Source organism: Bufo bufo, chromosome 6 (genome assembly GCF_905171765.1).
Source record: "Bufo bufo chromosome 6, aBufBuf1.1, whole genome shotgun sequence".
Taxonomy (NCBI): domain Eukaryota; kingdom Metazoa; phylum Chordata; class Amphibia; order Anura; family Bufonidae; genus Bufo; species Bufo bufo.
In genome coordinates, this window is record NC_053394.1 from 60,799,193 (window position 1) to 60,822,004 (window position 22,812).

Genomic DNA, 22,812 nt, shown 5'->3' on the forward strand with positions numbered 1-22,812 from the left:
TCTTTACGTCCGTAATGACCTGCTCTATAAAAATATTATATGAATTACCCCCTAAGGTGAACACCATTAAAATAAAACTTAAAAAATAATGAAAATTTTTGTCACCTTTCATCACAAAAAGTGTAATACCAAGCGATCAAAAAGTCATATGCAACCCAAAATAATACCAATCAAACATTCATCTCTTCCTGCAAAAAATGAGCCCCTACATAAGACAATCGCCCAAAAACTCCAAAAATTGGCCTTCAGAAAATAGAGATACTAAAACATGATTTCTTTTTCAAAAATGCTTTTATTGTGTGAAACTGAAATACATAAAAAAGTAGACATATTAGGTATTTCCACATCCGTAAAAGCCTGCTCTATAAAAATATCACATGATCTACCCCCTCAGTTGAACACTGTTAAAAAAAAAAAACCTGTGCCAAAATAGCAATTTTTTGGTCACCTTGCCCCCAAAAAAGTGTCATATTGAATTATCAAAAAATCATATGTACCCAAAAATAGAACCAATAAAAATGTCAGCCCCTGCACAAGACGATCAGCAGAAAAAGAAAATAAATTTAGCTTTCAGAAAATGAAGACACAAAAACATTATTTTTGTTTTCAAAAATGCTTTATTATGTAAAACTGAAACAACAAAAAAAATACACATTATTGGTATTGCCGTGTCCGTATCAACCTGCTCTCTAAAAGCAACACATGATCTATCCTGTCAGGAGAACTCCATAAAAAACAAAAAATAAAAACTGTGCCGCAACTGAAATTTTTTGGTTACTTTGCCTCACAAAAGTGTAATATCGAGCAATCAAAAATCATATGTACCCCAAAATGGTACCAACAAAACTGTCAGCTCATCTCGTAGTTGAGTTTCTACTCTAGGGGTGCATAAGGGGGTCTTCAAATGTGACATGGCAACTTAAAATTATCCCAGTGAAATCTGCTCTCCAAAACCCATATGGCGCTCCTTTCCCTCTGCTCCCTGCCGTGTGCCCAAACAGCAGTTTACCACCCACCATATAATGGGGTGTTTCTGTAAACTGCAGAATCAGGGTAATAATTATTGAGTTTTCTTTGGCTGTTAAACCTTGCTGTGTTACAGGGAAAAATATGAAAATGGAAAATCTGCAAAAAAGGTGAAATTTTTAAATTTCACCTCCATTTTCCTTTCATTCTTGTGGATCACCTAAAGGATTAACAAAGTTTGTAAAATCAGATTTGAATAAGGCCTCTTTCACACTACCGTTTTTTTTTTTCAGTTTTGCGGGCCGTTTTTTGCGTTCCGTATATGGAACCATTCATTTCAATGGTTCTGCAAAAAAAATGAATGTACTCCATATGCATTCCGTTTCCGTATTTCCGTTTTTCCGTTCCGTTGAAAGATAGAACGTGTCCTATTATTGCCCGCAAATCAGGTTCCGTGGCTCCATTCAAGTCAATGGGTCCGCAAAAAAAACGGAACAAATACGGGAATGCATCCGTATGTCTTCCGTATCCGTTCAGTTTTTGTGAAACCATCTATTGAAAATGTTATGCCCAGCCCAATTTTTTCTATGTAATTACTGTATACTGTATATGCCATACGGAAAAAGGGAACGGAAACGGAAACACAACGGATCCGTAAAACACTTAAATAGCCATACGGTAGTGTGAAAGAGGCTTAACTTGAAGAGTGTAGTTTCTAAAATGGGGTAATTTTATGGGTGGTTTCTACCATGTAATCCCCACAAAGTGACTTCATAACTGAAGTGGTCCTTAAAAAAGTGGGTTTTGAAAATTTTCTTACAAATTTTAAGAATTGCTTTTAAAATTCCAAGCATTCTAACGTCTTAAAAAAAAAAAAAATTACATTTATAACATAAAGTGAACATATGGGGAGTGTACAGTAACAACTATTTTATGAAGTATCATAATCTGCTTTAAAAGCAGAGACATTCAAACTTCAAAAATTGTGAATTTTTCCAAATTGTCTGTAAATTTAGAATTTTTTTTTAAATAAAGGTGAAACATATTGACTCAAATTTGCCACTAGCATGAAGTACAATATGTCACGAGAAAACAATCTCAGCATCGCCTATATAAGTAAAAGCGTTCGAGGTATTACCACATAAAATGAAACAGATTTGCAAAATGTGGCTTGGGCCTTATAGTAAAAACTAGCTTGGTCTTGAAGGGGTTAAAAGAAAACAGTTATTTTTTTCAAAGGTTTTATTTTTTTAAAGATTAAGGCCTCTTTCACATGACCGTTTTTTTTTCCTGTTTTGCGGGGCGTTTTTTGCGTTCCGTATACGGTCCGTATACGGTCCGTATACGGAACCATTCATTTCAATGGTTCCGCAAAAAAAACAGAATGTACTCCGTATGCATTCCGTTTCCGTATTTCCGTTTTTCCGTTGAAAGATAGAACATGTCCTATATTTGGCCGCAAATCACGTTCCGTGGCTCCATTAAAGTCTACGGGTCCGCAAAAAAAACGGAATGCATACGGAAATGCATCCGTATGTCTTCCGAATCCGTTCCGTTTTTTGCGGAACCATCTGTTGAAAATGTTATGCCCAGCCCAATTTTTTCTATGAAATTACTGTATACTGTATATGCCATACGGAGAAACGGAACGGAAAAACGAAACGGAAACACAACGGAAACAAAAAACAGAACAACGGATCCGTTTAAAACGGACCGCAAAACACTGAAAAAGCCATACGGTCGTGTGAAAGAGGCCTAAAACATAATTAAATTAATGATATAAATTTGGTATTGCTGTAATCGTACTGTCCTGCAGAATAAAGTTGTCATGTAATTTTTAGCGAACAGTGAAACTCGTACAATAAAACCCAAAAATGCTTGGCACAATTGCCATCTGTTTCCATTTTCACGCCCATTTGTTGTTCCATTTTCCAATACAAAAGCTGATAAAACAAAAAGGGTCATTAAAAAATACATGCTCCACAATAAAACAAACCCTTGTACGGCTGTGTGAACACAAAATGAAAAAAAAAAAGATAAATCTTGGAAGATGAGGAAGGAAAAATGAAAATGAAAAAATAATAATAGTCCTGAAAGGGTTAAGACAAGATGCACCACATTTTATTTTTTTATTTTTCAGTGAATGCTGAAAAATTATTTACTAAAAACAGACATGTCAGGAGAGCGGACAGGGCCAGTCTGACTGATACATGTATGAGTACGAAGTATTTTTACTCCAGTGAAACTGTCTTACACCTCTGCTTTCTTCAGGTAGTGCTCGCAGTTACTTGGGCGAGTTTTGCATCAATGGTTTCCCTTCCGCTATTGAAAACTTCAGCTTTACACCTGGGAGTAGACAGGATGAGAAAAATAATGTTCAGTTGATGTGGTCAGTGAGCCGTGGATTCAGAAAGAGCTGCTAACGGCATCATCGGCTCCACAACCAGCTGCATCACTGATAAGAAGATGTAAGCCCTGACCTGTAGCCATTACTGCAAGTCCAATACCTTCCTGCCAGTAAAACCCATTCCATTAAAAAGAAAGAATTTCTTTAAAATAGCTATTTCATTATAATGGGTTTAAACGGGCATGCAAAGGGAGGTAAGGGCTCTTAAAGGGGTTTTCCATTTACAGACCTTTAAGGCATCTCAACTGAATATGCCATAAATGTCTTAGGCCTCTTGCACATGAACGTATTTTCTTACCGTATACGGAACCATTCATTTCAATGGGTCCGCAAAAAAAAATGGAAGTTACTCCGTGTGCATTCCGTTTCCGTATGTCCGTATTTCTGTTACACAAAAAAAATAGAACATGTCCTATTATTGTCCGCATTACGGACAAGGATAGGACTGTTCTATTAGGGGCAAGCTGTTCTGTTCCGCAAAATACGGAATGCACACGGACGTCATCCGTATTTTTTGCAGATCCGTTTTTTCTGGACTGCAAAATACAACCGGTCGTGTGCATGTTTATATTTTGGTTCTTCTATTATGACTTTTTTTTCTAAAATAACGGATCTCAGACGGAAACGGATGCCAAATGTGCATAACTTATGCTCAGGATCGTTTTTCTTTTTTTTTTTTTACAGGATCCGTTTTTTCTTTATTTTTTTTCTGACAGATCAGAAGAACAGAAAAATAAAGGGTGATGTTAACTCAGCCTAACTTGAGGGGGTCTGACTGTCAGCACCCTCACCTCTCCTGATGACTAAAGTGTCACATTCTCCATTTCTGAAGCACTGGAAGCTGCATATTTGCAGTCATTGCCCTAAAAAAAAGAATATGAAAGGGGTTGTATCACCTCGCTAGGATATGACAATAATGTTAGATAGGTGCGGGTGCCACTTATCTCTACAGTGGGGATCCCAAAGTGGAGGAGAGTGCACAGTGCATGCGTGGCTGCCCTCTATTCATTTCTATGGGAGTTTCAGGCAGTCTCATAGAGGTGAATGAAACGTTGGCGTCGCTTGTGTGGCGTGGTCTCGTTCACTTTGGGGGCCCCATTCTAGAAATAGATGCAGGTCCCAGAGGTGGGAATCACACCTACTGTACCTGCAATATCCTAGTGACATGCCACCATGTCTGAGGTGATACAACCATTTTAAGGAATGCTGGACCCACTAGCAGTGAAAATTAACAAAACTAGAAATAAAATCTTAAGCTCTTAAGGCCATTCTGATTGGCCAAAGGGCATCAGTCTCTCTAACAGAGTTTTAGCAATACAATTAGAAACTTTGAGAGTCCCTTAACCTCTTAAAGGGGTTGAATCACTTCAGCAAATGACATTTATAATATAGAGAAAGTTAATACAAGCCACTTACTAATGTATTGTGATTGTCCATATTGCCTCCTTTGCTGGCTGGATTCATTTTTCCATCACATTATACAGTGCTCGATTCCAGGGTTTACGACCACCCTGTAATCCAGAAGTGGTGGTAGTGCTTGCACACTATAGGAAAAAGCACTAGCTTATGTGCACGCCCACTAAATAGGCCGGCGCTTTTTCCTATAGTGTGCAAACACGACCACCACTGATGGATTGCAGGGTGGTCATAACCATGGAAACGAGCAGTGTATAATGTAATGGAAAAATGGATCTAGCCAGCAAAGGAAGCAACATTGACAATCACAATACATTAGTAAGTGCCTTGGTATTAAATTTCTCTACCTAATAAATGCCTTTTGCTGAGCTGTGACAACCCCTTTAAAGACCAGGCCAATTTTCCTTTTTTGCATTTTCGTTTTTTACTCCCCACCTTCCAAGAGCCATAATGTTTTTTTAATTTTCCGTTCACATAGCTGTATGGGGCTTATTTTTTAATGGACAAGTTGTATTTTTTAATGGCACCATTTTAATTTACCATCGTTTTTAATGTAAAACGGTGAAAACATTCTTTGTGGAATTAAATTGGAAAAAAAAATTTCCCATTGTTTTTTAGGTTTTGTGTTTACGGTATTCACGACATGATAACTTTATTCTGCGGGTCGATACAATTTCATCTATACTAAATTTATCTATTTTGTAATATTTTTTACAACTTTTTTTCTTTACATCATCATATTTTGACAGCCATAATCTTTTTATTTTTCAATCTACAGAGCTGTGTGAGGGCTGTAGATTTTATTGGTACCATATGACTTTTTAATCCCTTTTTATTGGGCGGCAACACGACCAAAAAACAACAAATTGGCAATTTTTTTTTCTATTACGACTAGTGTTGACCGAACCCGAACTGTAAAGTTCCGGTTCGTACCGAACTTTGCGAGTTCAGTACTCGTACCCGAACCCGAACTTTTCCGGAAAAGTTTGGGTTCGGTGTTCGGGCACTTAATAAAGCTTTTGAAAGGCTGCAGGGCAGCCAATCAACAAGCTTTTAAGCTGTGGGCACTTAGAAGCCATCACAGCCATGCCTAGTAATGGCATGGCTGTGACTGGCCGGTGCATCATGTGACCCAGCCTCTATAAAAGCTGGATCACGTGTAGCATTGCCCATCAGCTATGAGTAGTGCAGGGATGGTAAGCAGGCAGCTGAAGCGAGGGAGAGTTTTAGGAATCTGGTTATTTGTTTTGTGGGTGACCTATAATTATTTTTTGTGGGTGCATCTCACCAGCTTTGCACCCCTGACACAAAAATATAATAATAAATCTGGCTGTTAATTCTGTGGGTGACCTATAGTAATTTTTTGTGGGCGCAATGCAGCATTTTTGTACCCCTGATACAAAAATATAATCGTTAATCCGTCTGTTAGTTCGATGGGTGACATATACCCATTTTTGGTGTGAGGTACACCTGCACTGCATACGTGACCAGGAAATCAATATACCGTAGTTAATCCGTCTGTTAGTTTGGTGGGTGACATATTCCCATTTTTGGTGTGAGGTACACCTGCACTGCATACATGACAGGAAAATTAATATAGTTAATCCATCTGTTAGTTCGGTGGGTAACATATACCCATTTTTGGTGTGAGATACACATGCACTTTATATGTGAAAAGGAAATTAATATAGTTAATCGGTTGGTTAGTTTAGTGGGTGACATATTCCCATTTTTGGTGTGAGGTACACTTGCACTGCATATATGAAAGGGAAATTAATATAGTTAATCTGTCTGTTAGTTCGGTGGGTACCTCAAAGAATGAGGAGAGCATCAAATAAGGGACGTGGCACCAGTCGTGGTGCTGCTGGTGGAGCTCCTGTTGCAGGGAAAGGACGTGGTCGATCTGTGCCAACTACACGCACAAATGAAACACCTTCCTCAGGTGCATGTAGGCGACAGGATGTTCAGCGTCATTTTGTAGACTCAAATACCGGTGTACGAATGGTGAGGCCAGAACAAGTAGAGGCGGTAGTAGATTGGATGCCATCAGTTCCTTCACATTGTCTCCCACCCGGTCCCCTGCTGAAACCGCAGAGTTGGCACCTGCAGCCTATGGGCATCTGTCTTTTACCTCACCCCCTTGCAAATCAGCCAAGAAGTTTGAGCCCCAAGTCATGCAGCAGTCTCTTATGCTTTTTGATGACTCTGCTGGCGAGGTTTCCGTGGGCCATCCACCTAGCATGCCCCAGAAGTGGAAGAGATTGAGTGCACTGATGCCCAACCACTTATTGCAACGGACGGGTTCAGCGTTTGTGGTATCCCTTACCCTTTAAGGGGTTTTTACGATTATATGTCCCTCTGTTAGAGCAAATAGTCGTGACGCCAGTTGCCTTCCAGCAACTGAAGCACAAGGCTCCCTCTAAGTGAACTGTTGGTACCCAGGTGTAGGATTGCCAGGGTGGTGCAGAAGTTGCCACAATATCCCTGAAGATGTTGTGTTGCACGTGTCAAGGTGCGCCTTACCTGGATAGTGTAGAAATAAAGTTGAGTCCAGACAAGATGACATGCTTATTGCATATACAGACAGAAGCAGGATGTAGGAGTGGTAATGCCACTTGGGGGTACGTCTCTGATGATGACAAAACACAGGTGCTTTCTGCCGTGTGCAGACCTGCAAGGAGGGCAGGGGTGAAGAGTGGGTGGAAGATGATGTGGAGGATGATGAGGTCCTAGACCCCACATGGAATCAAGGTCATGTGAGTGACGTGTGCAGTTCAGAGGAAGGTCACAAAGGCGCCAGCCGCACAGCAAAAAGAGAGATCAGGGTGCAAAAGCAGAGTGTCCGTCCCCTAGCTAGTATGCCTGCTACTGCCCAACGCACCCAGTGACTGAGCGCACCAAAGCCAGCTCCAATGAGTTCCCTGGCGTGGCAGTTTTTCAGACAATGTGGTGACTAAAGGACACGAGTGGTTTGCACGCTGTGCAATCAGAGCCTGAAGCGAGGTATAAATGTTCTAAACCTGAGAACCACCTGCATGACCAGGCATCTAAATGCAAAGCACGAGCTGCAGTGGAGTACACACCTGAAAAACCACAAGAGATCTCAGGCTCCTCTTGCTCCGTCTTCTGCTGTGGTCTTGGCCTCTTCCTCCCCCTCTGGAGCGACAGTGGCACCTGCCACCCCGCAAACAGAGGATGTGGCAGCAACACCACCACCGTCACCCAGCATGTCCACACTGTCCCATGGAAGCGTTCAGCTGTCCATCCCTCAAACACTGGAGAGAAATAGGAAGTACCCCCTTACCCACCTGCGATCCCTGACCCTGAATGCCAGCATTTCAAAATTCCTGGCCTTTGAAATGCCATCATTCCTTCTGACAGCGACTTTTAAAACCTTATGGCGGTGGCTGTCCCACAGTACGTGGTTCCAAGCCGCCACTACTTTTCCAGGCGAGCCATCCCTGCCATACACAACCAAGTGGCGGACAAAATCAGGTGTGCACTGAGCAACGCCATCTGTGGCAAGGTCCACATAACTACCGATACGTGGACCAGTAAGCACGGGCAGGGATGTTATATCTCCCTAACTGTACACTGGGTAAATGCAGTGGCAGCTGGGTCTGAGGCGGATAGCAGTTTAGCGCATGTCCTAACTCCACCATGGATTGCAGGACATTTCTAGTTGCCTCCTCCTCCTCCGCTTTCTCCTCTACCAGCTCCTCATCCGGTCAGCGTAAAACCTTCACCACCAACTTCAAGACTGCCAGGGGGAAATGACAGCAGGCTCTTTTGAAACTCATCTGTTTGGGGGAAGGGGAAACACACCGCGCAGGAGCTGTGGACGGGCATGGAACAACAGACCGATGAGTGGTTGGTGCCGCTGAGCCTCAAGCCTGGCCTGGTGGTGTGCAATAATGGGTGAAATCTCGCAGAAGCTCTGGGGTTAGCCGGTTTGAAGCACATCCCTTGCCTGGCACATGTGCTGAATTTGGTGGTGCAGAGGCTCCTGAAAAATTACCCTGATATGTCAGAGCTGCTGCAGAAAGTGCGGGCCGTCTGTGCGTGCTTTCAGCCTTCTCACCCTGCTGCTGCTCGTCTGTCTGGCAATAGTGGAGTTTCAGCTGCAGCATGCACAGGTGAGTCGCTCTGCGGAACAGCACTACTTCACCACCAACGAGTGGGCCTCCATGCAGGACGTGTGTGCTGTGTTGCGCTGTTTCGGAGTACTCCACCAACATGGCCAGTGCCGATGACGCTGTCACTATCCCATTTCTATGTCTGCTTGAAAAAACACTTCGGGTGATGATGGAAGAGGATGTGGCACAGGAGGAAGGAGGAGGAAGAGGGATAATTTCCACGGTTATCAAGCCAGTCATTCACAAGTGGCTCGGAGGGTGGATTCCTGCACCAACAGAGGCCAGGTACACAACTGTCCAGCCAGGGCACAGTTCTGCAGGATGAGGAGGAGGTGGATGATGAGGAGGATGAACCGTGTTCACAGCAGGGTACCACCCAAAGCAGCTTATGTGCATCATAGGAGTGTGGCTGGGGGGATACAGAGGACACAGACAATACATCTCCCACAGAGGACAGCTTGTTGTTGCCTCTGGGCAGCCTGGCACACATGAGCGACTACATGCTACAGTGCCTGCTCAACGACCGCCGAGTTGCCCACATTCTAACCAGTACTGATTACTGGGTGGCCACCCTGCTGGATCCCCGCCACAATGACAACGTGCTGTCCTTAATTCCGTCACTAGAGTGTAATCGGAAGATGTGCGAGTACAAGCGCACGCTGGTAGACACGCTGCTGATGGCATTCACACCTGACAGTGGGGGCTCAGTGGAAGCACAAGGTGAAGACAGAGGAGGAGGAGGAAGTCGCCAATGCAGCCGGGGCACCACCAGCACCTAAGAAGGGAGGGTTAGCATGGCCGAAATGTGGAAAAGCTTTGTAAGCACGCCACAACAACCAGCACCACCAGCTGATATGGAACGTCTTAGCAGGAGGCAGCATTTCAGCAACATTGTGGAACAGTATGTGTGCACACGCCTACACGTACTGAATGACGGTTCTGCCCCCTTCAACTTCTGGGTCTCCAAATTGGGCACATGGCCTGAGCTTGCCCTTTACTCCTTGGAGGTGCTGGCCTGCCCTGCAGCAAGTATATTGTCCGAACATGTGTTTAGCACGGCAGGGGGGGTGATCACCGACAAGCGCAGCCGCCTGTCCACAACCAACCTGGACAAGCTCGCGTTCATTAAAATAAACAAGGCATGGATCCCACAGGACGTGTCTGTACCTTGTGCTGAGTAGACGAGTATACCGGCTGCACCCAGCCATTGTTATACTCCAGCGCACTTTCTCTTTGCATTCTCTTTTCTATTTCCCAATGTTTTCGGGTCTTCCCAAATTTATTTAAAAAAAAAAAGTGTTGGCCACCTCCTTCACCTACACCGCCATGTCTACTGCCTCCTCAACCTCCTACTCCACTTTGACCTCCGCCTCCTAGTTCAAGATTTGTTATTTTAAGTCATTTCCCTATTCACATTTGTTTGCAGGGCAACTGTCCTGCTCTTACCCCTGTTTTTGCTTCTTTTTGCAGCCCTCTAGCCCTTACTACGACTATTTTACAGCCATTTTAGTGCACCAAAGTTCAGGTCCCCATTGACTTCAATGGGGTTCGGGTTCGAGTTCGGGTCAAGTTCGGGTCCCAAACCCGAACTTTGACCCGTAGTTCGGCCGAACCCGAACATCCACGGGTCCGCTCATCCCTAGTTACGACGTTCACCATGCATGATAAATATTGTTAGATTTTAATAGCTCAAACATTTTTGGATGTGGTGATACCTATTATATTTTTGTTTATAGTTTATATATATATATATATATATATATATATATATATACACAGTACAGACCAAAAGTTTGGACACACCTTCTCATTCAAAGAGTTTTCTTTATTTTCATGACTATGAAGGCATCAAAACTATGAATTAACACATGTGGAATTATATACATAACAAACAAGTGTGAAACAACTGAAAATATGTCATATTCTAGGTTCTTCAAAGTAGCCACCTTTTGCTTTGATTACTGCTTTGCACACTCTTGGCATTCTCTTGATGAGCTTCAAGAGGTAGTCCCCTGAAATGGTCTTCCAACAGTCTTGAAGGAGTTCCCAGAGATACTTAGCACTTGTTGGCCCTTCTGCCTTCACTCTGTGGTCCAGCTCATCCCACACCATCTCGATTGGGTTCAGGTCCGGTGACTGTGGAGGCCAGGTCATCTGGCGCAGCACCCCATCACTCTCCTTCATGGTCAAATAGCCCTTACTTTCAACGTTTTCCCAATTTTTCGGCTGACTGACCTTCATTTCTTAAAGTAATGATGGCCACTCGTTTTTCTTTACTTAGCTGCTTTTTTCTTGCCATAATACAAATTCTAACAGTCTATTTAGTAAGGACTATCAGCTGTGTATCCACCTGACTTCTCCTCAACGCAACTGATGGTCCCAACCCCATTTATAAGGCAAGAAATCCCACTTATTAAACCTGACAGGGCACACCTGTGAAGTGAAAACCATTTCAGGGGACTACCTCTTGAAGCTCATCAAGAGAATGCCAAGAGTGTGCAAAGCAGTAATCAAAGCAAAAGGTGGCTACTTTGAAGAACCTAGAATATGACATATTTTCAGTTGTTTCACACTTGTTTGTTATGTATATAATTCCACATGTGTGGATGCCATAGATTTGATGCCTTCAGTGTGAATCTACAATTTTCATAGTCATGAAAATAAAGAAAACTCTTTGAATGAGAAGGTGTGTCCAAACTTTTGGTCTGTACTGTATATATATATATATATATATATATATATATATATATATATAAAATTCTGAAAGGGATGTGATTTCAAATTTTTATATTTTTGTGGGGGGTTTTAAAAAACTTTTTTTTACTGTACTTTTTAGTTCCCTTAGGGCAGTGATGGCGAACCTATGGCACGGGTGCCAGAGGCGGCACTCAGAGCCCTCTCTGTGGGCACCCGAACCCTGAAAAAAGTCTATGGTGTACCAATATGCCTTAGACTTTTCCTGCCATTCATCAGTGCAGGGCGCACTATGAACAGCGCAGGCAGCGCACTGAATGTAGGCAGGTTGTTATAGCTAAATGATAAAGTACATGGAAGATACACTATATTGGACTGTGGTATTCAGGGTAAATTGCCATGTCGGCCCTTTGCAATAAATAAGTGGGTTTTGGGTTGCAGTTTGGGCACTCGGTCTCTAAAAGGTTCCCCATCACTGCCTTAGGGGATATGCATTCTTCTAGAATACTTTTGCAGTTTAGGGAATTTTATTGGATGCCTCTAAGCACTGACAGACTTCACTAAGACCCAGGCTGTCATGGTAACTGAATTTCACCACGGGGCTCTGGTCAGAGAGCAGAGGGATTTGAGTCATATCCATTCCCAGTCACTGCTAGTGTTGAGCGCGAATATTCGAATTTCGAATTTTTTTCTCGAATATCGCAATTTCGAGATTTCGCGAATATTTAGAATATAGCTCCAAATATTCGCGAAATCGAATATTCGTATTTTTATTCGAAAAAAAATTTCGTACGATTATTTTAATCTTATGATTTTTTTTTTTTTCCTATGACTATGGCTAGGCTAATATGTGTATTTTACGAAATTTCTTAATATTGCTCTAACTTCGTCTTTTAGAATATTCGTAATATTCTAAAAGACGGAGTTAGAGCAATATTCCGAATATTCTAAAAGACGAAGTTAGAGCAATATTAAGAAATTTCGTAAAATACACATATTAGCCTAGCCATAGAAAAAAAAAAAAAAATCATAAGATTAAAATAATCGTACGATTATTTTAATCTTATGATTTTTTTTTTTTTTCCTATGACTATGGCTAGGCTAATATGTGTATTTTACGAAATTTCTTAATATTGCTCTAACTTCGTCTTTTAGAATATTCGTAATATTCTAAAAGACGGAGTTAGAGCAATATTCCGAATATTCTAAAAGACGAAGTTAGAGCAATATTAAGAAATTTCGTAAAATACACATATTAGCCTAGCCATAGAAAAAAAAATAATAATCATAAGATTAAAATAATCGTACGATTATTTTAATCTTATGATTATTTTTTTTTCCTATGACTATGGCTAGGCTAATATGTGTATTTTACGAAATTTCTTAATATTGCTCTAACTTCGTCTTTTAGAATATTCGTAATATTCTAAAAGACGGAGTTAGAGCAATATTCCGAATATTCTAAAAGACGAAGTTAGAGCAATATTAAGAAATTTCGTAAAGTACACATATTAGCCTAGCCATAGGAAAAGAAAAAAAAAATCATAAGATTAAAATAATCGTACGATTATTTTAATCGCATATTATTCGCGAAAAATTAAATAATTACGAATATTCGATTTCGACGAAAATAATAAGAATATTTATTCGAATATTCGCGAAATATCGCGAAATCGAATATGGCACCTCCCGCTCATCACTAGTATGGAGCGAGCTCAGGGCAGCACCATACAACCCTTAATTCTCATGACGTACAGGTCATGGTGTGTTAAGCGGTTAAAGGGAGTGTGTCATCAAAAAATTACCTATTTAAATCAAGTTTTTAGGGGAAACTTATTAAGATAGGTGTTGTGTATGCCCGTCTTAATTTGTCCTGCACTGGCGTGAGATGTGCCAATTATTAAGAAACATACGCCTGCAAAAGTCTCTCTCTCTCGATTCTCCTGAAGTGAATCACATAAAAATTTGTTTTGGAAATTTTGTTTTGAATTCCCAAATTTTAAAATTTACTTTCCTATCTCTAATAAAGAGTTTTACAGATGTATCAAGTATAATTTCAGATGGAAATCATGCTGGAACAGTACTGCATCAGTGTACGATCCAAAAATAAAGTCATGTTTAATGCAACAAGAAGGGATTTTAAAAGACGGAAGAGATTCATGTTTATACTGGCTATGAAAACAGCATTGCTCATAGGTACAAACAATAAGGCACTGTGTGGAACATGCAAAATGGAATACAGAACTATCACTTTCCTAAGACACTTAATTCCCTGAAATCCATCCAACATATGGTTACTACAATAGTCAGACTAGAATGCAAAACTGACCTAACAATTTGGCCTGTGGCTTGAGAAGTCATTGTAAAGAAGAAGTGCCATGTCCCCAAAATCATACCATACCCAAGGTAATCGCCCGAAAACTGAAAAAGTTATGGCTCTCAGACTATGGAAACACTAAAACATGATATTTTTTTGCTTTGAAAATGAAATCATTGTGTAAAACTTACATAAATTTAAAAAAAGTATACATATTAGGTATCGCCGCGTCCGTGACAACCTGGTCTATAAAAATACCACATGATGTAACCTGTCAGATGAATGTTGTAAATAACAAAAAATAAAAATGATGCCAAAACAGCTATTTCTTGTTACCTTGCCTCACAAAAAGTGTAATATAGAGCAACCAAAAATCATATGTACCCTAAACTATTACAAACAAAACTTCCACCCTATCCCGTAGTGTCTAAAATTTGGTCACTTTTTTGAAGTTTCTACTTTAGGGGTGCATCAGGGGGGCTTCAAATGAGAAATGGTGTAAAAAAAACCAGTCCAGCAAAATCTGCCTTCTAAAAACCGTATGGCATTCCTTTCCTTCTGCGCCCTGCTGTGTGCCCGTACAGCAGTTTACGATGACATATGGGGTATTTCTGTAAACTACAGAATCAGGGCCATAAATATTGAGTTTTGCTTGGCTGTTAACCCTTGCTTTGTTACTAGAAAAAATGGATTAAAATGGAAAATTTGCGAAAACTTTAAATTCTGAAATTTCATCTCCATTTGCCAATAACTTTTGTGGAACACCTAAAGGGTTAACAAAGTTTGTAAAATCAGTTTTGAATACCTTGAGGGGTGTAGTTTCTTAGATGGGGTCACTTTTATGAAGCTTCTACTCTAGGGGTGCATCAGGGGTCTTCAAATGGGACATGGTGTCAAAATAACCAGTCCAGCAAAATCTGCCTTCCAAAAACCGTATGGCATTCCTTTCCTTCTGCGCCCTGCCGTGTGCCCGTACAGCGGTTTACGACCACATATGCGGTGTTTCTGTAAATTACAGAATCAGAGCCATAAATATTGAGTTTGGTTTGGCTGTTGCTTTGTAACTGGAAAAAAATTATTAAAATGGAAAATCTGCCAAAAAAGTGAAATTTTGAAATTGTATCTCTATTTTACATTAATTCTTGTGGAACACCTAAAGGGTTAACAAAGTTTGTAAAATCAGTTTTGAATACCTTGAGGGGTGTAGTTTCTAGAATGGGGTTATTTTTGGGTGGTTTCTTTTATGTAAGCCTCACAAAGTGACTTCAGACCTGAACTGGTCCCAAAAAATTGGGTTTTTGAAAATTTCTGAAAGATTTCAAGATTTGCTTCTAAACTTGTAAGCCTTGTAACATCCCCAAAAGATAAAATATCATTCCCAAAATGATCCAAACATGAAGTAGACATATGGGGAATGTAAAGTAATAACTATTATTGGAGGTATTACTATGTATTAAAGAATTAGAGAAATTGAAACTTGGAAATTTGCAATTTTTTACCAATTATTGGTAAATTTGGTATTTTTTTATAAATAAAAATGATTTTTTTTTTACTTCATTTTACCAGTGTCATGAAGTACAATATGTGACGAAAAAACAATCTCAGAATGGCCTGGATAAGTCAAAGCGTTTTAAAGTTATCACCACTTAAAGTGACACTGGTCAGATTTGCAAAAAATGGCCTGGTCCTTAAGGTGAAATAAGGCTGAGTCCTAAAGGGGTTAAGGACCAGTTCAGGTCTGAAGTTACTTTGTGAGACTTACATTACAGAAACCACCCAGAAATGACCCCATTATAGAAACTACACCCCTCAAGGTGTTAAAAACTGATTTTACAAACGTTGTTAACCCTTTTTTGGCAGATTTTCCATTTTATTCATTTTTTCCCGCTAACAAATCAAGGATTAACAGCCAAACTAAACTCAATATTTAATGCCCTGATTCTGTAGTCTACAGAAACACCCCATATGTGGTCGTAAACTGCTGTACGGGCACACGGAAGGGCACAAAAGGAAAGGAACACCATATGGAGGGCAGATTTCACTGGGATAATTTTGCACCCCTAGAGTAGAAACTCCAAAAAAGTGACCCCATTTTGGAAACTATGGGATAAGGTTGCAGTTCTGTTGGTACTATTTTAGGGTACAGATGATTTTTGGTTGCTCTATATTACACTTTTTGTGAGGCAAGGTAACAAAAAAATAGCTGTTTTGGCACTGTTTTTATTTTTTGTTATTTACAACATTTATCATGTGGTATTTTAGAGCAGGTTGCTACGGACGCGACAATACCAAATATGACTACTTTTTTTGTTGTTTGTTTCAGTTTCATATAATAAAGCATTTTTGAAAAAATAAATATTTTAGTGTCTACATTTTCTGAAAGCCATAGTTTGTTTTTGTTTTTTTGGCAACTGTCTTATGTAGGGGCAAATTTTTGTTCGGTATGAGATGACGGTTTGATTTGTACTATTTTAGGGTGCATATGGATTTTTGATCGCTTGCTATTACACTTTTTGTGATGTAAGGTGACAAAAAAATTGCTTTTTTGACACCGTTTTATAATTTTTATTTTACAGTGTTCACCTGAGGGGTTAGGTCATGTGATATTTTTATAGAGAAGGTTTTTACGGATGCGGCGATACCTAATATGTCTACTTTTTTTTATTTATACTAATATTTAAAAAAAAAAAAATAATCATGTTTTAGTTTCTCAATAGTCTCATAGGGCAATTGTCCTATGTTGGGGGATGTAAGGTGATTTAGTGATTTAGTGATGTAAGGTGACAAAAATGGCTTTTTTTGACAGTTTTTTTTAATTTTTTTATGGTGTCTATCGGACGGGGTAGATCATGTGATATATTTAAAGAGCCGGCCGTTACGGACGCGGTAATATCTAATATGTGTGGTTTTTTTGTTGTTTTTTTAAAATAAAATTAGGGGAAAGGGGCGTTTTTTCTTTTTTTAACTTGAAACTTTCTTTTTTTTTATTGAAAACACTTTTTTTTACTTTTTTTTTTTACTTTATTTGTGTCCCACTCTGGGACTTCAACTTTTGGGGGTCTGATCCCCTCTGCAATGCATTACAATGCATCTGTATTGTAATGCATTGCCTGTTAGTGTATGACATTGAGTCATACACTAACAGGTTGCCTAGGAGACCCAGCCTGAGGTGGATCTCCTCGGCTCCCGTAGAAGGCAGGTCCCGATGCCGTGCAAGGCATTGGGCAACCTCTGCACCGAATCGGGCTGCCTTGTCACGCATCGGGTCCCCGTCACAGCAGCGCGGGGACTCGATGCGCTCCCTCAACCACAAACAACTTCTATGTCGTGGTCAGCGCGGACCGCGGCATAGAAGGGGTTAATCCGCAGCAATCGCCGATACGGGTGGGTCACAGGACCCCCCTCGGTATTGTCACAGGGTGCCTGCTGAATGATTTCAGCAGAAACCCCGTTCCGATCACCGCACGCCGCGCGGCAGTGATCGGAAATACACAGGGCGTACCTGTACCGTAAGAGGTTAAGCTCCTTTACCTTCTAGACTCTATGGTGGAGATTCACCAAAGCTGGTGTTAAGAAAAACTGGCTTAGTTGCACATAGCAACCAATCAGATTCCACCTTTCATCTTCCAGAGGAGCTAAGAAAAATGAAAGGTAGAATCCGATTGGTTGCTAAGGGGCACTAAGCCAGTTTTCCTTTACACCAGTTTTGATAAATCTCCCCCTATAACTATAGGGCCCCTAGCTGACCGGCAACTATAGGGCCCCTAGCTCACGGCAACAGGCCTGCACATAGACAGTCAAAAATCATGTTTAATATATTCTTAATAAATGGACTATACCATGATATTTTTGGGCAATTCATTATCTACAAGGCTGGGCAGATAGACCATAATGGGCAACCTGTTCTATCTTTTTAGCCCACAAACAAAAAGTCAAAGCAACGGATTTTTTTATTCTATTAAGGCCTCATGCACACGACCGTATTTTGTTTCCGTGTCCGATCCGTTGCTCCGCAAAAAAAATAGTGCATGTCCTATTTTTTTCTAGTTTGCGGACAAGGATAGGCATTATTACAATGGATCCGCAAAAAAAAACGGATGCCATATGGAACGTCATCCGTTATTTTTTGCGGATCCGCAATTTGTGGACCGCAAAACACATACGGTCGTGTGCATGTAGCCTAATACTGTAGGCAAGACTGATATACTGTGCATAGTGCATGGCCCAAGGGGCAGAGATTCAAATGAACAATCTGTGTCATGCTCCACCCTCTAAGGGTACTAGGCATAGCACAGGATATTGGTTCTGCCTGGAGTGTTCCTTTAACTTCCACTTATATATTTTCATGATGATTCACATTCTGGAATTGCTGAAGACGTCTTATTATTAAATGTAGTCAAACCAGTATGCGTCATCCCACAATCTACAGCCATCCTAAAGGAAATCTGTCATTGGGAAATTCACTGTTAAACCAGGCACCGTGCCTTGGAGGACTAGCTCATCTAAATGTAATGATACCTGCTTCATTCTGGAGCAGAAGTACTTCTAATCCATATGCAAATAAGCAGCTAAGTGCACCAAGGGTGGGCCCAAGCCTCTCTGTGCACCCTTGCTCCCCCAGTTCCTCTGCCAGCCCCTCCATCTCCTTCTTGATAGGCAGGGACAGGGTCCTGCATAGTCGTCTCGCCTGAGCAACCAATCACAGCATAGCTTTCATTTCTTTTAGTAGTCTTGGAAAATGAAAGTTGCACTCTGATTCGTTACTACGGGCAACAAAGAGGATATTTTTGTATTTTTTTTACAGCAAAGATGATTTTCACATTAATATATTCTTTGTACCGTATAGCCTTCACTGCTATAAACGTATGCAATCCAGAAGGAAAAAATGGAAACACAATGCATTTGCAGAAAAAATTTATTGAACTTTCATGAAAAAACATCAAGTTTTTCCAGAACAGATCCTGACACAATCGGCATTACTTGTGTGCTGAGGAACAGATTTCCAGTATCTGGCATAGCTGGACACTGCTGGGCTTCCCCAGATTCCCATTTACTATTGTGGGATCCAGCGAGGATCTGGTGGGTTTCCTACATGAAGGATTGCATGCAGTGGTATTTTTCTGGCAGAAAGCCAGTATTTACGGCAGACCCGCTGGATCCCATTATAGTGGATACGGGATTTCTAGTAGTCCGTTCCTCTCCTGGGATAGACTGCCAGATTTATGTAACGGAGATGTGAGCCTCGCCTAAGTAGTTTCTGAACTGATATGGTGTTATTATTTGTTCTTTATCTATTGTCCTGGATTGCGTCAGAACAAGATACGGTGAACAAATACCTCAAGGTTAAAGTAATGTAAACCTAGAAATGTATGGGAATGGGTACACAGCCCACGGGTATGATTGCGTCATATGACTCATATAATATGTGTACAGTCGTGGCCAAAAGTTTTGAGAATTACATAAATATTGGAAATTGGAAAAGTTGCTGCTTAAGTTTTTATAATAGCAATTTGCATATACTCCAGAATGTTATGAAGAGTGATCAGATGAATTGCATAGTCCTTCTTTGCCATGAAAATTAACTTAATCCCCAAAAAAACTTTCCACTGCATTTCATTGCTGTCATTAAAGGACCTGCCAAGATCATTTCAGTAATCGTCTTGTTAACTCAGGTGAGAATGTTGACGAGCACAAGGCTGGAGATCATTATGTCAGGCTGATTGGGTTAAAATGGCAGACTTGACATGTTAAAAGGAGGGTGATGCTTGAAATCATTGTTCTTCCATTGTTAACCATGGTGACCTGCAAAGAAACGCGTGCAGCCATCATTGCGTTGCATAAAAATGGCTTCACAGGCAAGGATATTGTGGCTACTAAGATCGTACCTCAATCAACAATTTATAGGATCATCAAGAACTTCAAGAAAAGAGGTTCAATTCTTGTTAAGAAGGCTTCAGGGCGTCCAAGAAAGTCCAGCAAGCGCCAGGATCGTCTCCTAAAGAGGATTCAGCTGCGGGATCGGAGTGCCACCAGTGCAGAGCTTGCTCAGGAATGGCAGCAGGCAGGTGTGAGCGCATCTGCACGCACAGTGAGGCGAAGACTTTTGGAAGATGGCCTGGTGTCAAGAAGGGCAGCAAAGAAGCCACTTCTCTCCAAAAAAAACATCAGGGACAGATTTATCTTCTGCAGAAAGTATGGTGAATGGACTGCTGAGGACTGGGGCAAAGTCATATTCTCTGATGAAGCCTCTTTCCGATTGTTTGGGGCATCTGGATAAAGGCTTGTCCAGAGAAGAAAAGGTGAGCGCTACCATCAGTCCTGTGTCATGCCAACAGTAAAGCATCCTGAGACCATTCATGTGTGAGGTTGCTTCTCATCCAAGGGAGTAGGCTCACTCACAATTTTGCCCAAAAACACAGCCATGAATAAAGAATGGTACCAAAACACCCTCCAACAGCAACTTCTTCCAACAATCCAACAACAGTTTGGTGAAGAACAATGCATTTTCCAGCACGATGGAGCACCGTGCCATAAGGCAAAAGTGATAACTAAGTGGCTCGGGGACCAAAACGTTGACATTTTGGGTCCATGGCCTGGAAACTCCCCAGATCTTAATCCCATTGAGAACTTGTGGTCAATCCTCAAGAGGCGGGTGGACAAACAAAAACCCACTAATTCTGACAAACTCCAAGAAGTGATTATGAAAGAATGGGTTGCTATCAGTCAGGAATTGGCCCAGAAGTTGATTGAGAGCATGCCCAGTCGAATTGCAGAGGTCCTGAAAAAGAAGGGCCAACACTGCAAATACTGACTCTTTGCATAAATGTCATGTAATTGTCGCTAAAAGCCTTTGAAACGTATGAAGTGCGTGTAATTATATTTCACTACATCACAGAAACAACTGAAACAAAGATCTAAAAGCAGTTTAGCAGCAAACTTTGTGAAAACTAATATTTTTGTCATTCTCAAAACTTTTGGCCACGACTGTATATACTGTATGGCTGCGGCCTTGCAATACCAGGCACCAGGACGAAACTAGTAAGCCTTTTCTTTCTTTTAAAGGGGATGTCCGGTTTTATGACATTGATGACTAAGGCCTCACGCACACGGGAAATCTGCAATTCTAGCACATAAAAAAATCTGCAAAGTGTACACGAGATGAGTGTAATCTCATCCACTTTGCTGGTACTGTAATACGCTGCGTTTTTTTCCGCACGGGAATCCTCGCAGAAAAAATGCACGTATTCTGCGACGTGTGCGAGTGGCATAAAAAGGTGAAGGCATGCAGGTAAACATTGAGAAGGATGCAGTTCTCCCAGCCTATTCTGTGGATAGTCCATCACTATTAGGGCTCATGCACACGGGCGTTGCAGTCCCCAATGCACAGGCAACATCCATGCAGATTTCGCAGATGGATCCAGACCTATTCAACTTGAAAAAAAAAAAATAGAACGTTTCTCTCTGTGAATGGGTCCGCATTGGTGATGCGGTGAGCACACGGCCAGTGCCCGCATATTTTGCGGATCTGCCATTTGTGTGCCGCAATACGAGCATGGCAGGGCAACGGCCACAGGCATGAGCCCTTAATATCCTAGAATACCCCTTTAAGGTCTCATGCATACAGCCATATATAAAGGGGTATTGTTATCTCAGACATATTTGACATATCCACGGTGCTGTTTCTTGAAAAATAAGCAGATCCTTAAAGGGATTCTCCGGAAATACAGATTTTTTTTTTTTTGTAAGTGTCCAGAGCTTGCTCTTGTAAACAGAAGACTCCTACTTAACTGCTCCCCGCCGCTCTTGTCTTCTGCGGCGCCTCCGCTGTGTTCAAGTTCCAGTCGCTGGAGAGTTTACATCTGGCGCTGCATGGGCGTGGTCATATGCTCAGCTGCAGCCAATGACAGCACAGAAACTTTGACACAGCGGAGGCATCGTAGAGGGCCGGAGTGGCAGCCAGCAGGAAAGTATGAATATTCTGTTTATGGAAGCCAGCTGCGGGTACTTGCTAAAAATTCAGTATGCGCATAGAACCCCTTAAATGGATTGTGCAGGATTTTAATATTGATGGCCTATTCTAAAGGTAGGCCATCAATATCTGATCGTGGGGGTCAGACCAATCAGCTGTTTAAGGGTAAGTTCACACAGCAAAATTAGTGGCAAAAAAATCTGTTATAGAAGAGTATTTGGTTGAAGATTCTCTGCTTCCCCAAAGACTTCTATGAAATCCACTAACATGTCACTTCTCAAGCCTTTTTCAAATCAGCTACTGAAAACCCCACCACCATTTTACACTGTGGGGGAGATTTATCAAACTGGTGTAAAGTCGAACTGGCCTAGTTGCCCATAGCAACCAATCAGATTCCTCCTTTTATTTTCCAAAGGAGCTCTGAAAAATGAAAGGTGGAATCTGATTGGTTGCTATGGGCAACTCAGCCAGATTTCCTTTACACCAGTTTTGATAAATCTCCCCCGATGGGGAAACTGTTGGTGAGTTTTGATTGTGGATTTAGCTGTGGAAAATGCTCATTTTCTGCTGCTGAATCAGTAGCAGATTAGTGCCAGATTTTAGCCATGTGAACACACCCTCAAGAGTAAATGCACGTGTTCAGGATTTATGTGCGGGCAATCCGCACTGAAAACCACAGGTGTTCACAGGGAAATCCGTGTGGACAATCCGCATCAATTGGTGTGGATTTGCGTGCGGATTTTCTGCATGAAGAGAATGGAGAAATGGCATGTATTAAAACACCATTTTTCTCAGCAATGCGGGCACATATTAACATGGGACCAACACAGATGCCTTCAGCTGCCAAGCGCACATGTAACAGGTCAGCCAGTGTCATAGGTACAGATCTGCTGACAGACGCCCCCTA

General features: G+C 41.2%; 1 protein-coding gene across 5 annotated transcripts in view; it reads left to right on the forward strand.

Moving 5' to 3' along the window:
• Positions 1 to 22,812, forward strand: part of BLNK (B cell linker) — a 309,580-nt gene that overhangs the window by 176,602 nt on the left and 110,166 nt on the right. The window lies entirely within an intron of this gene.